This window comes from Agelaius tricolor, unplaced genomic scaffold (genome assembly GCF_023055355.1).
Source record: "Agelaius tricolor isolate 1412-34295 unplaced genomic scaffold, bAgeTri1.0.p SCAF_7, whole genome shotgun sequence".
Lineage (NCBI taxonomy): Eukaryota > Metazoa > Chordata > Aves > Passeriformes > Icteridae > Agelaius > Agelaius tricolor.
This window is the reverse complement of record NW_027269267.1, coordinates 29,187,081-29,201,574: the sequence shown is the minus strand read 5'-3', so window position 1 is coordinate 29,201,574 and position 14,494 is coordinate 29,187,081. Positions and strand designations below refer to the sequence as shown.

Below are 14,494 nucleotides of genomic sequence, written 5' to 3'. Positions count from 1 at the left end.
TTAAGTTTTTCTGAGCAAGTTCTACTGATTATCTTCTGAGGACAACACACTGTACTACAAAGAAGATATGTGACAGCTATCAAGACTTTTTCTTTCAAGACTCACTTAGCAAAACAATTACATGCCAGTTATGCAGGTTTTATGGAAAAAAAAGAGAGAAAATGCATAAACTGAGTAAATATCATGACTTTTGTGTTCACTAATTTTCCTACTCCAGATCTCTCACTTCAGCACTGTCTGACAATCTCAAAGTTACAGTGAGATTTGAGGAAGATCTAAAGCCTCATCCCTACTTATATTCAGTTATAAGCATCATGTTATATTAGAGGCATGCACACAGGCTGTATTGTTAGAATCTGTCTTTGGATCTGGGACTCACTCCCCAGCAAGGGCAGAGATGGCTGAATGGGGCCAGCCAGAGACAGCCAAAAATCAGAACAACTCCAGTCTCACACATGCATTTCCTTCATGCCACAAAGCAGATCAGACTGAGCTAGCCCGTGCTCTACCCGTAGGTGGTGATCTGACCTTACAAAGACATTTGGGGTGCAGGTGCCTCAAGGGAGCCTTCCTATCCTTGCTAGGCTCTCAGGGCTGTTTCTCTAACAGATCTATTGTTAAGTTTCTCCAGCCTGAGCTATAGGCACATTTTTGCATGGCATCTAGGAGTCAGGGATGTTTGGTTTTTGCTGATCTAGAGGCACTGCAGATATTCTATTCCTGTTAACTCTGTGCCTGGTTTATATCTACTTTAGCATGTAAAGAAATCACAGTTTCTCCCTTCACCTTTACCCTCAGATCATTTATGTACAGTTTACCTCCAGGGTGGAAGATTCCCCAAAACAGGCATTTGATGGCAAAATAATGTCCATGCATCTGTGTATGCACAGCAAGGGACATGGCTGAGACTGCTCTAAGAACCTCTGGCCAAATTTGCGTGTCAGGAGGGTGCCAAACAGACATTGTCCCTTGCCCCAGCCAGGCAACACCTAGGCTTTCAAACCACAGCACTGCCAGGGTTCCAGCTGTGCAGATGTTCTTAGAAGAAAAACTCCCTTTTGTCTGCTTCTATCCTTTAGCCTGCACACTTCCCTAAATCCTGCCAGCATGCTTTTTTTTTTTTTGTAACTGACAGAGAGAAGTGAGTTCTTATATAAATCTTTTGTGTGAAGATCAAACTGCGCACATGTAGAACTATTTTTTTTTTTAGGGAAAAATCTGCCCTAAAATAATCATTCCATGTTATCCTCACAGAGCGTCTGCACTGCCTTTTAAAACGCATCCAAGGCCACCCTCAAGAGCAGACTCAACGCTGTCAGCTGCAGCTGAAGTCTCCGTGTGTGCAGGGAGGGCAGAGCGTGGGCAGCCTGGGGCAGCACTGGGGTCAGGGGCAATGCAGCTGGAAGGGACCGTAATCTGAGTTGCTCCTTGCAGACAAAGTCAGCCTTTGTACTGATGGAAACTTGTGGGGCAACTCGGGAGCCGAGCTGGGTCATGTGAAAAAGGTGTTTCTTTACCTAGCCAGCCTGGACTCCTCAAACATCCAGCTGGCAGAGCCTGAGGTTTCAGTCAAATCTTGTAAGTTAACATTAGTTTACTAATAGACTGAGAAGCAAAGGATTTGGCCCTTCATAGCCTTTCATTCACAAACTCAGAAACTTTTGTAATGGAGAGGAAAATCAGCAAAAATGATCGCCTGATAACAGTACTATTGGGAAATTCTTTCTAAAAAAAAAAAATACTACAGAAGATAGACCCAAATGGCAGTACACCAGCAGTTTTAGAGTCAATTTCAGTGCTGTTTTGTGTTTCTCTGTTTACAATTTAATTACCAGCTAGAAAAATGATCAGATATTAGGTATAGTGAAGCCCCCATGTGTGACACCAAGTAGTAGCACAACTCACTGTAGCAGCTTATCTTTGGGAGGCCTCCCTCTCTCCCTTTTTCACTATTTCTCTTCATCTTGCTTCCTTCTTATGCTCCCAATTTCCTTAAATACAATATAGTCAGAGTTTTACATTCAGCTTTAATTTTTCCAGGAGGGACAGCCCTTAAAAAGCAGCACATTTTACTCAGGACCATAAAAAGGGACTTGCACTCCAGTGCAGCCATCTAATAGACAGATGAACCAATTCCATTAATATAAAAACATTCTACCTGTGCCCTTCCCCCAGCAAAGCTTTTGCCAAAACTGGAACAAAACCTTAATCTAGCCTTTATTAAAGTGGAGAAAAATCAACTTCCTTTCACTCTCCCACTCATTTTCCACCGCTGTGATTTTCTAAATTTCAGGCAGGCCTGTGACCAAGAGCTACAGGGCCAAAAGCGGCTGGGTGTGCTGTATTCCTGGCCCAAATGGAAGCAGGAAATACTAAACATCTTGCATGGAAGCCTGTTCTCATCAGGTTTATAGCCCAGCTTTTTTCATCAAAAGCAGTGAGGATAGTACACAGTTCAGAAATGCATCCAAGCATATGGGAGTCTCTCTACACTAATCCTCCTTTTGAGTTTCATCCAGCACTAAATCAGAGCCACACCGGAGAGAGAAATAATGCAATAGCTTGTGGAAAATACATGGCTCCTCTCTGTTAGGGTATGGAAAATCAATCATGACTCACTTTTCTCCTTAAAAATTGTTGGAGGAATATTAACAGCATAAAGCATGACAGAGATTGGAAAAGAACAAAAGTCAGATACCTTTTAAACTTGCCTGCCCTGGGATTATACATCCGGGCAGCCTTTGCTGGGACAGCAACAACAATCTTGGAAGAGTAACAGGGTAATGACACAGGTGACAAAACTCACCTGAGAGGCTAAGAAAACACCTCTTTGCAGAGTTAACCTGCAATGCTCACAGCATTGCAACTGCAGCCACCACTTTGAGAGGTCCCCGAGAGCATCACTGCTGGAATTCTGGGGAAGAAGGGCTGCACAGTCTTATTTTCCCAGACAGAATACAGAGCTCTCTGTCTGGGGGAGAGAAAGGGCTTTGCTGAGCTCATCCAAGGACAAGAGAGCCCTATGGCTGCACCAAGGCCCAAAGAGTGTGCTGTCAGCGCTGCCTTGGACATGGGAGCAGAAGAGGCAGAGTGCTGACACCCCACTCTCCACCACAGCTTCTGGCCTCACCTACTGAAAGCAAAAACAGAAAAAGCAATAAGAAGGAGACCTACACCGACTTCTCGAGATACTGTAGCAGGGAAGCACAGGCTGACCAGGCCTTGAGCCCTCCATTCCTTTTTCCGTATGTCAAAAGTAAAAAAAAAATCAAAGTACAGCCCTGATCCACAGGCTCCAAACGCCACTCTCTGGACCTCTGACAGGTGACAGAAATAAAAGTTTTAACAGAGCTTGCTCCAGGAGTGCTGATGTGTAAGGGAGCTGAAAAAGAGCTGTCAGCTGACAAAATTCTGTGGGTAGCTAAGGATACAAGTTAGGAGAGGCATTGGCTATGTAATTAGCAACAGGAAAAATAAATGCAGCTCCAAGCACACAAGCAGGTACACGTGCAGAGCCCACTTGGAACTTGTGAACAGCCTATTGTTTCCATACATAAGGATTTGCAAACAGCCTATTGTTTCCATACATAAACATCTTTGAACTTGAATTTTTCTTGATCACATTTATTGCCTTTTCCTGATTAAAAGGAAATGACAGAAATTCCTTTTTTTTTCTTAATTTTCTAAAAGAATGAAATCAGTATTTGACTTCTAGCTCTTGAAAATTATTGACCAGAATCTTGTTTGGCATAACTCAGCCTCGTTATCATAGAATCATAGTTATCACAGAATTCTAGAATCACAGAGTTGTTTGGGTTGGAAGGGACTTCAAAGACCATCTAGTCCAACCCCTCTGCCCTGCACAGGGGCACCTTCCACTAGACCAGTTTGCCCAAAGTCCCATCTAACTTGGGCTTAAACAATTCCAGAGATAGGGTATCCACAGCTTCTCTGGACAACTTGTTTCAGTGCCTCGCCAGCTTCTCAGTGAAGGATTTCTTCCTAATATCTAATCTAAACATACCCTCTTTCAGTTCAAAACTAAATTGTCATCTACAAAGCAGAGCATCTTTACTGAGGCTTAAGATTTTCTCCCATATGCTGTTTCTTTAGAACAACTTGTCTTCCTCTTTTTCTTTTTTTCCTTTTTTTCACAATATGCATCTGGTTTAAGGTGACTTTTTCTTTCCCAGCATATGGAGCAGAATGATTATGATGATTTAGATTTATTTTAAATCACAGCCTATTAAATGGAAAAATAAATGCTAATATGTTGATATTGTTTACTTCTGAATGAATTATTGATATGAATGAGTAGTTGCTTCTATCATAACCACTCTTTATTAAATGACTATATTTTGAATTAGAGATTCTTAATTAAGAAATCACATTTTTTCCTGAAAATTCTTTCCCTGTTGCTAGTATAAAAAATACCTTACATTACTCTATGGAGAAAAAAATAGGCCGGTGAAATTATTCTATTTTTTATCTTTTCCTTTGCTCTGTGAATTTGGCAGTACTTTGTGCATATTCCCTTTCACTGCTTCTCTCCTCTAATCAGTTAAGTGAGGCTCTTTCCCCTCTGTTGTTTGTGTGGATCTGTCACATAGCACCTAGAGACAGAAAAAACCATTTTAAGTAGGAAAATGCAAAACAAAAAAACTAAAGGATTGAGGATCAGATACCTGAAACTCCTCTCAACATTTTCTTTCAAGCTGAGCACGTTTCAGATTAATAGTGACTCTTTAACATAAATAATGATCTAATGAAATAAATATGAAATAGAAAGAATCATAAAAAGAATTTTACATTTAAGAATGCCATCTGTGTAACACTTAGCCTAACAATGAAATCATTTCAGTGCCAAAACAGCTCACTCTGCTTCCAGCACAAGTTACAGGAGAAGGTAATGGCTTTGTAAAATGGCATAAAAGTCTGAGCTCAATCACAGAAGGAACACCTGGGTTCAAACTCACTCTGCTTCACACAGACAATGGGTCTCACACATGAGTTTTGAGCTCACCCCTGCTAATGTTTCCACCTCGAGTCATCACGAATTTTTCACAAAGCTGACGATTTTTATTGCAAGGATATAAGATTTTGTGGGTCAGGGTGAGGGAATCTTGCAACAACTGATTCTCTGCTTTCCAGCTGTGGAATCCAGAGTCGGTATTGTCTGACTGAAGTGCACAGGACTCAGAAACAAGACCCTGTATAAGTACATCTGTCACAAGAAAAATTCCCTCATTCCCTCACCTAGGACTTAACACCAGACCAGCAGTCAGTTTGGGACCGGTGTCCTAAGCTGCAGGTCTGTCTGAGCACGCACTGCATTGCAGAACGGAGATGCTGTTTTTGTGAACAGGGAAGCCAAGCTCTTGCCATGTGCAAGGCGACGCAGCAGAGCCATGCAGAACACAATGGAGATTGTTTGTTTATACCAGCCAAAGAGAAGGGAACATATTTGTTTTGAGTGAGCTATGTTAGAATACATATTGTTGTATATGCCCAGGCCTCATTACGCCATGCTAGTCTTCAATATGGATCAGATCCTAAAACTGCTCGACATACTGAAATAAATGTGAGTTCTACCCACAGAACATCTCCAGACTTAGGCCTCATGTCTGTCAATGTCATCTCAAAAAAACAAATGTTCAAAGAAGAAAAACAACAAAAGTATCTTAGAGACTGTGGAGGATGCTCACGTGTGGTAGATGCCATTCAAGGGTATGCTAAGGAATTACTTGGAGAGAGAGAAATCCTCATACCAAGACTGGAGAAAATAGTGGGCCTGAAAAAAAGGAGAGAGAATTAAGTTTCATGAAATAAATATTTCTTATTTGTATTTCAGAAGTTACTGTGAAAGCAAAAGAAAATTCTTCCTTCACATCAGCAATGAGGCCGCATTAACATCTCCTCAGGCAAAGGTGGCCACAGCTCAAATTTTGCTTAAAGATATAATCGTGAGGGCATTCACAGAGGAAGAGTTAAAGTGCTGTTCAGTAAACAACCTGAAGTGCTGTATGCTGTATTCATATAAGGAAAGGTATGAGCCAACGGAGAGAGATGTTCAGCTGCAATCAAAGAGGATCTAAGCCTAACTGAGCGCTCACATGACAGTTGGGATCATTTCGGATCCCTTCCAATGAAGATAAAATAGCATCAAAAGCAGAGAGGGGTTTTTTTTCTTTCTTTTAAGGATGAAAACACAACATCATTAGTCAAATTTACTCTGAACTTCCACCTCCTCATGTTGATTTGTACTCAGGTTCGGTAAACATATCTTTCCATCAAGGTAAATAAATGTAAAAGCCCATCAGTAACTTAATTGCTTAACGATGGATGCAGTGTGGGGTGTAACACTGTTTCTGACTATACTGTTCAAGTTAACGACCTCTCAAAAACACCTATTATACAGCTTGGCAGTAAAAAAAAAATCTGTTCCTTCTTGGAAATCTGCTTATAAAATTTCAACCTTTTCTCCTTATGTTGGGGACAGGGTGGAAACCTCTGAGGACAATTTTTCAGGTGGACTGATGTAAAATGGAGTTTATTCATTTGAGATGCCATCCTTTGTGGGCCTGCATGACCCAGGGAAATTAGGCTCAAGAGAAGTGGGGAATCCACAGTGAGGGCAAAAGTTACACAGCCTGGGGAAAACATCTCCAAATTAAAATGCTCATGGTTCTGAGTGGGACCATTTGCTGGGAGGGGTAGAGGGCTGGGTCTGCAGATGTCAGGAAGAAGCCTGATCCCGCATGCATAGCACACACCTAGGGACATCTGGAAATGTGCCCTCCTCCTCTGTCCTTGCACACCTAGAGCACAGGATTGAGGACCCATGAGAGAAAGCAGTTGTTCCCATTAAAACCAAGGTGTTTAATAGAGGTGAAGGCAAAATCAGCTCTCCAGTAAGAGAACAGTGAGGGAGCAGGGTATGCCAAGCATCTGAGAGTGAAATCTGGCTCACGGTGGGCAGGCAGGCACAGTGCAGAGGCACAGCTGCCAGCCTGACATGATGGATCAGAAAAGCTACTAAGGAGCTGTGAGAGTCCGGGCAATTGAAACAAAGCAAAACATGAAAAGGCAATAGGTCAGACCTTCTTTGCAATCTATCAATTAAACAAGCATCCACTTCCAAAGGAGTGTGATGTCCTAAGCAGTAGACATCCCAGCACGTGATTGCTACTGTGATGGAGAGACAGGCTTACCAAAAGGAATTAATAATAATAATTACTAGTAGTGCTAATAATTTAGTTGAAGTTGTTCTTTAGTGAACTCCTCTGAGGAAATAACATGGTTGGGCATTTTGGCTTAATTCTATAGTCCCATACCAGCTTTACTCAGCCTGTTGAAAAACAAAGGTGTGTTCAAATCTGTCCATTACATGGGAGGCTTGTGCCAAAATCTTGCCCTCCTTCAGTTAGGCAACAGTGGTGAGTGCCACAGAGTTGGCTTCAGCTGCTTTCTCCAAAAACCCTGAAGCTTTCAGAAACATTCATTTCTGCTGGCATCATTCAACTGCTCATTGTTAGGATTTGTACTCATTGGCATGCATGAACTGAGACTGATGTACAGGGTGATCCAGAGTGACAGCCTTCAGCCCCAAAAGCGGATACCTGCTTCCCTTAGAGTTCAGCGACTCACACTTGACTCAGAAGGATATATACAAAAATTATCTTTCCTCTCTCATTCATGTGTGCTAAAGCTAAGTGTGTTAAGCCAAATTAGCAATCAGGCAAACTGTGCATGCAGAAATCTGCACTTGTACAAACTGTGCATTTTTTTTGTAACATTCCAAGATTAAATATCTTGACAAAAGATGAAAACCCTTTAACAAATTTGCCCCGAGAGAAAAGCAACATTTTTTTATTCCATTTACTGTCAAACAACATACAGTTGAACACAGTCCTATAGGTTGATTTGTTGCTTTAAATAATGTCACTAACATCCAGATATCAATGTGATGGTGCAGAAAAAAGTTCACATTGAGCTAGATTCAATTACAGACCTAGAAATTGAAATTAAGTCTGATGCTACATGCTTAATTCATGTTTGTGTGACTGAGAAAAGGAGTATCTGGTTTACCTTGAATTTCCTGCCTTAGTGTGGTGAAAACATGACCCATCGCATTAATTAAAAAATAGTTTACAAATGTAACTTAAGTGGTATTGCACTGGCAGGAGGAGACAAACACCTTTTTGTCCTTGACATGTTATGTGATATAAAGGAAGCTGTTCAATAGCCTTTTCCTCGATTCCAAGGTAGGTCTTACAATTCCCACTGAAGAACAGGAACAAAGGTGTGATGACACTCCTCAATGAGAAGCCAAAGATTGTGCTTTACTTAAAAAAAAAATGTAAGCATTTATCCCTCAAAACCGATAACCCTCTTCTGACCACACCGTTTATACAGGTGCCTATAGGTAGCTGTCACATATGTAATGGAAGTCTATATTTATCTAATTTGAGCATTTTACCCAGGTTGGTATTTTCATGTTTAATACCCCAAAATACCATATCACAGCAATGGACTTTCAACCAGCACATATTTGACTACTGATTTCACATATGCGGCTGGGACTAACTTTTCTCCTAATATGGTGATGGCACAGGCACTATTTAAATGATTCCTGAGCCTTGTAAATATACACCAGATGTATCTTTTGTAAATGTTACATTTTTCAACATCTCAGCATTTGTGAATAGTTGAAAGCGATGCCAGCCATGCTTTAATGGGGCACAGAAGCGTACTGCATTCAAAGAAATGGCACACCATTGCAATAGTCAAAATTACAAGTGCTGTCAAAAAGCTACATTTTTGCTTTATTGATTAGCACCAGGTAACACAGTGCTTCACATAATACCTTCATACATGCCTCTTTCAGCTGATGATGTTTCCCTGCACATGGGAAACACAGAGAGGGATATGAAACTTCTAGGGCTGCCCTGGGGAAGGAGAAGGGCGGAGTGGCCGGGAGAGTCACATGAGGCCAGAGGTGGGGGCAGAAGTGCTGTGGGAGCTGCCACTCCCACAGCCATGGTCACAACCCACGGCCATAAGGACATGCCCACCATCCCAGAGCTGGGGAAGGAACAAAGCTCACCTTTCCCACAGGTACTGATGCAGTTTGAAGCTACAACACATTTTCCTGCAGCTCAGGCTTCTGCTGCTTGGTCCTCCCTTGTTGCAGAGTTATCTCCCGTTAGGGACTTCTCCGTGAGTACAGGGTGAATTCAGCATAAGAAGAAGCCACCTCCTGGGCTTTTCCAGACCTCTTTTTCCCCTAAGCTTTTCCTGGCTTTCCTGTGTCATTGCAGAAATCTCACAGAAGACCCAGAAGCACTTGAGTAACAGGTTATGGGAAATGTGCTCTCTGCATCTTCTACCTCCTGGCACTTGCCCATCACCACCACATCCAAACTGCCCTCACGGTCTCCCCGTTAGCACCAGGCAGTAAAAGGAGCTGTCAGAAATCAGCCATCACATTTGCCTAAAAATGCAAATTTTTGTGGAATTTGTCCACCAACTCTCTCACAGATAAGAGGAAAGACCTTTATAATATTGCACAATTACTATTATTTGCAAGACAGAGTGCTTTTGCTCAGTGAATTTTGTGCTGTAATTGCACCATGCAACTCAGTTCAGCAAACCAGCTAAAATCAGGGCTAGGTGACACAGGACAATAAACTTAGAGGGAATGGACTAGACATAATGCCCCACTACAAGTATTATTTCCAAGTTCACAGGCTTGCAAATTAAAATGTCCCTGGACCAGTGCCATAAAAAAGAACATTAAAAATCAGGGGAAGAGGTCTGGGCATCTGTTAGAAGCATCTAATATATACCAAATGTGTATGCTGAGCTTCTTAGATATATGCATTGCTGAAATATAGCCTACGATTAATGTAAAAGCAGAAATGTTTTAATTGTATTTTTCCATTTGATATTCAAATGAAAAAAATATATCTTATTAAACACAACACTTGGCTTTGCTATTTTAATAAAAAATAAGTTGTTGAGGAAAAGAAAAGCAAAACTACTGATTCCTTTCCTTATGATGATCAAATGAGCCTTTCATGTTTGTATCTTATACTTCACTTTTTAGCATTTTGAGGCAAATAGCAGATATCAAAACTTAGTAAATAATCAAAGACTTATTCAGTTTTCCAAACTGTCATGCTGCTTATCTTGTAATAACTGATCTCTTAGGTAGCATAAGCTATTTAATTGCTACTGAAGATTATTTGAATGAAAAATGAGACAACATTCTCCCTTACCCCTCAAAAAGACAAAACTATATTCTTCAAAAAGACACATGCCGACAGATAGATTCTGATCTCTTCTACATATGCACAAGTGCAGTAACTAATTTTACAAGATTTGATAGGAGCTGTGTATCTGAGATTACACCCTGTCCTCCAGACTGCACATTCCACATGGAAAATGACTTAATTTGGAAATAAATTTTGTTGCTGATAAATCCAGACTCTCAAGTCTCTGGGCATCCAAAGAACCAAACCTATTAAATTATTGTAAAAAACAGCTACTGCATTTTAAAGGGACTTTTTACAGTGTTGGCAAAGTGCGTATTCATGTATCCCCCTTGACATGATAGACTGTAATGGTTCCAGTCTGTCATGTCAACCATCTGCATATTAAACAGTCCCTAAGTACACATTGACACAGCAGACCCTAATAGCTCTGAAGCCGTAACAATCTATTGAGTCAATAATATGCATGTTAAAGAGCATCTCCTGTACTTCCATCAATATCTTTTATCTTTTCCTTAATTTCTATCTTCTTTTTATAGGTATATTCAGAGTTAAAGTTTTAGGAACCTTTATCCTTTAATGTGCTGCCACAGATGTGAAACATGTGGCACAGAGAGGCACATGCAGTAGCAAAATCCTTCCCTAGTATTGGGGCCAGACCTTAAAATAAGAACTGTAATATTTTTACACTGACAGCATAGATTCTTCCAGATAAGGTGGAAATAGCCCCTCTTTTCTACTGGGCTGGATGCAGTGATAGTGAAAAGCCCGGGAAAGGTTCCTGATGATTTCATGGGCTTTGGATGGAGCCCAGTGTGATGATACTCATTTCCTATTATGCATTTCCTTCTAATTAAATGAAATAGGTCACAGGGGGAAAATGAAACAAAAGACAAATGTATTTACTTACAGTAATATCAACCCCCCAAAAACGGCAATCAAAAACAAGAGAAAGATAATACAAAACATACTGTCTCTTCATTAACTTGAAATCATGTCTGTTACCACAGTCTTAATTCATTCCTGCATCATCTTGGGATCTTTTATACCATGGAAGAGGGAGACTGTTATTTAAGCATAAGAAAATGGAGATTTCACTTTTGGCTAAATAACTGGAGAGAAAAAATCTAATTTTCTTTTGCTTAACTTCACCATATCCTGCTGCAATCCTTTCGCTCCCTGATTACAGGACTTCCCCATCTTCTTCCAATCTTCTTGGTGTCTATAAGCATCACAATTTAGCTTACACATTTAAAAGTGAAACCAAAGTACAATTTGTCTTTCCAAAATGTAGACCTAAGGACAGGGAGGTCACCTGACCCTATCAGCAGATCTTAGCTGTCCTAAATTCCCTTCTCCTTTCCATTAATTTGATACCGATGTATCTTTGATGCACATAGGGATTTATTCCAGCATATTCTTGATTAACTTTCACTCCAGAGAGGACAGAATCATGGTACTCTCCTTCTTGCTTTCCAGGAGTGTGCAGCTCATCCTTCCTCTGCCTTGCACCATTCCACATCCCCATGACACACCGGACCAGATCATCTACTTCTGTGCCTCATTCTGTACAGCATCCCTTAACTGCCTGACAAGCACAGAAGGCCCCTGCCTTCTATGAAGTCCTTGGTAACATCTCGTAGCCAGCAGGCTTTTCTTCCCAATGCAATGGTAGGGAAGTGGATCAGATGTCTACATTAATGCCCAGGGATTTGCCCAGCCATGAGGCATGTCCTCAGAACCTCAGACTAGTGCATAAACTTCATCTTATATGTGTTGTCTACTGTGTGTCTTATCAGGGCAGGACTTTCTAAACTATGAATAACACATTACTCAAAAAGCCACAGTAGTCACCAGCTGACCTTTTTCACTGAAGATCTAGCAAGCAGATTTAGTTTTGGGCAGGATATGTTTTTCTTCCTAAACAAAAAAAAAAGCTATTTAAAAAAACCTAAGCAAATGAACAAAACCTAAAGAATGGGTGCCGTTAAAACAAAAGAAAAAGCAAAAGTCACTGAAAGTCCTGCTATGTTGCCTGTATTTCCTTTAGCTGAAGGAAGCAGCCCCAGTGTAACTCTGGAAGTGCTTGTTCCTACAGAAATGGTTTGTTGTCAAGTCCTCTCTGTGATGCTGCAATTCATCACCAAATTATATATGAAGCACAGTCCTCTCTCTATAATATTATGGGTACAGCCATCTCCATTTGAAGAATATAGGTCCTCTCTGGACCTCCTGCAGGAGCTCTCCTGCTATTCACTCTGGTACTTGCTGCGGAGCGACCCAATAACCCAGACCAGTCCACCTCTGGTGAAGGCAGTAACATCACACAGCAACCACACAGCAGGTCTGGATAATTTATGACATCCCTTCCTCCTCTGGCACTTCTGTTTGTGCCTGATGAGCCTTTCAGGCTTCCCAGAACTTAACAGAATTACCAGGCAATGGCAAAGAAGGACAGGAGGAGGGCTGCTGGCCCTGCAGCCAGAGTCCTTTAACAAAAATCCTCTGCACCAAGGGTTACTGGTAGGTCACACTCACTCTGGATGGCAGTGCTTCTGGGAATTGTTCCACTGATTTAAGTGGACAGGTTGCCCAGTCCAACTTCATGGACTTAGAGCAACCGATACCTGCCACCAAGCGAAAGAAGAGCCACCAGCCTTGGTCCGTAAATGAGATCGGTAAGGGAGATGAAGGGAGGGCAATGAAGGAAACATAATGCTGTAGGTGAAGCGCTCCATGTTCCCCCAGCAACCTTCTTGTGCGTGATGTGAATGTAAGGTGGGCTCGCTTCCTGCTGCCTTGTCCTCCTCCTGCACAGCCTGTTCCATGCCCAGCTACAGCTGAGCCTACCCCAGGCTGGCCTGACCCTGAATGGAAAAATTCCCAATTACTTCAGTGAAGAGGGCTCTGTGTCCTCAGACAAATGCAGGAGAGCAAAATTTGGGTAGGGCTATGATTTCACTGCCTGTGTGCATAGGATGTCTCCTTTCCTACACAGAGGAATGCTGGCCACCCTTCCCACTTTTTTGGTTCTCAGTGTTCATCACTGCACCTGGAGTTATCTCCCATTTACCAAGGAGTTGATTTAAGTGTCTGACTCAGTCACATATGTTTGGCTCCCTTATTCAGAGTAAGATTTGGCCTACTAGCTGTGAAAACAGCTTATATCACATGTGCTGCAAAGCCTAGCCAGAACAGGCTGAATAAAGGATGAAGTTTAATCATGGAAATGTTGACCTACAAATAGAGAACAAAATGTTAAACCACATGGTATAGGGTGCTGCACGCCCCAAATATCAAGGAGAGATAAGAAGAATTGAACACATTTGGAAAGTAAAGCTTACTGTTTGGGGTTTGGTTGGTTTTTTTTTTTTACTTTTTCTTTCTGCATATTCGAAGAGTCAGACCCACACTGTTCCCGCTCGCGATGACACCCTGGCATCCGAAGAACAACATAACACCCACCACAAAATGCTACTGCTGGCTGGCGCCGTCTAAAGCAGCAAGGTTTGGTGAGGGAGGTGAGACTGCCAAAGGCGGGAGAGTGGGGGAGTCACAGAGAGTGGGACCCGGCCGCTAGCGTGACTCCAGTCTATGGGACCTGTACAAACTAGGGAGAGGTAAATGTGACGAGGATTAAGATCCCTTTCATCTTGTGTCCTTGAAAACTAGTCCTGAGTTACCTCTTACAGCTGGGGAGTGGGGGGATGTTGTCATTATTTACACACCACCTTTCAGCTGGGACATCCTCACCTTTGTGTGTTTCACACAAAGAAGGGCAGTGTTTTTGTCAGAGAATCCATTTCCATTTTTAATCACAACCATCACACAGGCAGTTAATCTCACAGGATGGGAAAACTTTCTCATAGGCTTTATTTAACATAATTTTGGGTATTGCAAAGGACAAAGAATAATTTTTTTAATCAGTCATCTTGCTTTCAACAACTCGTCGGCTTTGTCTTTAGGTACACTACATTTTAAACAAATGTAGTTAACAGCAGCCGGCCAGGCCTTACTGACTGACAACTGTTCTTTACAGGATTTCTATGTGCCAAAGAGCTGGACAGTAATATCCATTTGGTATTCATGGAAGGTACTTGCAGAACAATAATGACAATAATTGCTTCTGATTCTTGTGTTTACAACACTGCCAAAGTATCATTAGAGCCTTATTTATAGATAATAATGCTTATTAATCACACATATTTGAATTTTGGAAT

General features: G+C 41.5%; 1 long non-coding RNA gene across 1 annotated transcript in view; it reads right to left on the bottom strand.

The window, feature by feature from the left end:
* LOC139591754 (uncharacterized) overlaps window positions 1-14,494 on the bottom strand; it is a 66,310-nt gene that overhangs the window by 35,783 nt on the left and 16,033 nt on the right. Inside the window, exon 2 of the long non-coding RNA XR_011679741.1 lies at window positions 5,706-5,791. This is a non-coding gene — a long non-coding RNA (uncharacterized lncRNA). The remainder of the gene's footprint in view (window positions 1-5,705; window positions 5,792-14,494) is intronic.